The sequence below is a fragment of the Miscanthus floridulus genome, chromosome 12 (assembly GCF_019320115.1).
Source record: "Miscanthus floridulus cultivar M001 chromosome 12, ASM1932011v1, whole genome shotgun sequence".
Classification (NCBI taxonomy): domain Eukaryota; kingdom Viridiplantae; phylum Streptophyta; class Magnoliopsida; order Poales; family Poaceae; genus Miscanthus; species Miscanthus floridulus.
In genome coordinates, this window is record NC_089591.1 from 62,620,501 (window position 1) to 62,623,336 (window position 2,836).

At 50.2% G+C, this 2,836-nt stretch overlaps 1 pseudogene; it reads left to right on the plus strand.

The window, feature by feature from the left end:
* Positions 1-460: 460 nt before the first annotated feature.
* Positions 461-2,300, plus strand: LOC136498219 (protein WHAT'S THIS FACTOR 9, mitochondrial-like; annotated as a pseudogene).
* Positions 2,301-2,836: the final 536 nt, after the last annotated feature.

Below are 2,836 nucleotides of genomic sequence, written 5' to 3' on the forward strand. Positions count from 1 at the left end.
GTGGAATTCTTTCTTCTCAGAGAAGACAAGATTGCCAAATGCGCCGGAAGCCCGGAACGGTTTTGGGCTTTGTGGGCTCAAATAGCCTCTGGGTAAAGGAAGGAAATGGGTGAAAGCAGATACAGGGTGTTTAGATCCAAGTCTAAAAATTAGCCCATATAAAATCTAAAGGACCCGTAGTCGCAGCAGATGCCAGATGGTACCGGCGCGAAATGCAGGTGGTGGGATCAGGAGGGCGCGAACATGAGAGAAGCTCATGTAGTGGTTTGGGCCATTCTCAAAAAAAAAAAAAAATGCTGTAGTTTGAGCCTATAGGAGCCTACTTTCGACGAACCGACGTATATCTCATGGGCCTAAATCGTCATGGCCCACTTTAGTTCTGTGCGGGGTGGGTTGGCGGCCTGGATGGCCCAAATTGGGTCATGTTCAAAGCAACGCACGCGGCTGCCTCTAGCCTCTCCGTCTCTGTATAGGACGCATCCGCCACTTCTTCCGCATTTCCTCAAACACTTCGCGCGCAGCCGCCGCCGCCGCCGCTCTCCGTTCCCCCACCAGGCAGCAGGCCACCACCCCAAATCCCTCTCTTCCTTCAGAGATGCAGAAGGTTCGTCTCAAATGGGTGAAGAACCGGGGCCTGGACCACCTGATCGAGCGCACCACCTCCATCCGCGCGTCCTGCCTGCTGCTCGACCACCTCTCGCGCCTCCCCGGCTCCTCCCCCGTGCCGGCGCGCTCCCTCGCGCGCCTCCAAAAGCCGCTTGGCCTCACGGTACCTGTGCTTCGCTTCCTTCGCCGCCATCCCACGCTCTTCTCCGAGCAACCCCACCCTCGGTTCCCCACGCTGCCCTCCTTCTCCCTCACGCCCGCGTCACACACCCTCCTGGCCCGCGTCGCCGATGCCTCGGCGCACGACGCGCACCTCCGCCTCGCGCGCCTCCTCCTCCTCACCCGTTCCAGGTCGCTCCCGCTCGCCTCCGTGCTCCCGCTCCGCTTCGACCTCGGCCTGCCGTTCAACTTCGCCGCCGCGTTCCCAGCCTCCCACCCCGGTGTCTTCGCCGTCGCCAACAACCGCATCTCCCTACGGTCCGCCTCCGGCCTCCCCGAGGACATCGCCGTCTCCTCCCTCCAACGCCGCCACGCCGTGGCCATCGACTACGCGACCTACCGCGCGCTGTCCCGGCCGCCGTCCTCGTCGAGCGCCCCGCTCGCGTTCCCGATGCGATTCCCGCGGGGGTACGGCGGGATGAAGAAGGTCAAGGCCTGGATGGATGAGTTCCACCGCCTTCCCTACATATCGCCGTACGACTGACGCGTCAGGGATCGACCCTGAGAGCGACATTTACGAGAAGAGGAACATCGGCTTGCTACATGAGCTGCTCGGGCTAACGGTGCACAAGATGGTGCGGAGGAACGCCATCCGGCTTCTTCGGGAGGAGCTGGGCCTGCCACACAGGTTCACTAGGCTGTTCACGCGGTACCCTGGGGTGTTCTACCTGTCGTTGAAGTGCAAGACAACGACTGTGGTGCTTCGTGAGGGGTACGAGAGAGGGAAGCTCGTGGAGCAGCATCCCCTGGCTGCTGTGAGGGAAAAGGTGCATTATGTGATGCGCACTGGAGTGCTGTACCGCGGAAAAGGTTTGTCCAAACTTGTTCTGGATGAGGATGGCACTGAGGAAGAGGGTGCACTGAATGGAGAGGAATTTGATGGGGAGGGAATGGACGAGGATGCTGATGTCGAGTGCTTCGGAATGGAGATTGTGGATGATAATGATGGGCCTGCTGATGATGTGGATGATGAAGGTGATAGTGATGGTTGACATGGACTGACGATTCTCGCCTTCTTGGTTTATGTTTTGCAATTGTGGCTTCAGTCATGAATTACAGTGACTGGGTTTAATTTCAACTTATTAGTGGCTCCAAATGAGAAGTTCAGAAAGTTATTATAGATTACTGTGAGTATCATGCTCTGTTAATACTTTGATATATGCTACATTCATCTGCTTAAGAAGCAGCAAGCTAAATTTAATATGTAATTCTTGGTTGGAGAGTTAGAGCATATGTTTATGGTTCTGTATATAGCATGGGGGCCCAATACTTCTATATATCAATTTTCATGAAATTTGAGGTACACACAACATCTAATGGGAAATATCTCAGCCTTTTTTATTAGCTAATAAAGTGCAGTCTCTTATAATAAGGTAAATTTCATTGCCAATTGTCATGCTACCATTCTAGAGATTGCATTTGTTTCATAAGTTTATGCTTTATGGGATATTTCTGATATTCTATAGGATAAAACCTTTAAGTATGTAGATGACTCTTAGTTGCCATCTAGTGCTTGAGTTACCTTCACCTTTAATCATTTATTGAGGTCTTCAGCCAGAAATAGCTGAAGCCAAAATATAAGGAAATGTAATTCTGACCTCTATCATTGAAAGAATCTCATATCACTGTACCCCTGGCTTATGTGCTGGAGTTTTTGGGAGATGCTTAACCTTCATTACAAAGACACCATGTATCTAGGTAAATACTCCCTCCATCCCAAATTATAAATCATTCCAAGAATCTTGGAGAGTTAAAGCATCTCAAGTTTGACCAAAATTAAAGAAAGAATTACAAAGATTTATGACATCAAATAGATATACTATGAAAATATAATTAATAGAGAACCTAATGATACTTTGTTGGTATCATAAATATTATTATCTTATCATATAAATTTGGTCAAACTTGGGATGCTTTGACTCTCCAAGATTCTTGGAATGACTTATAATTTGGGATGGAGGGAGTAGAAGTTTTCATGTTATTTTTCTAGCTTTGCCCCTGTTTATTTAAA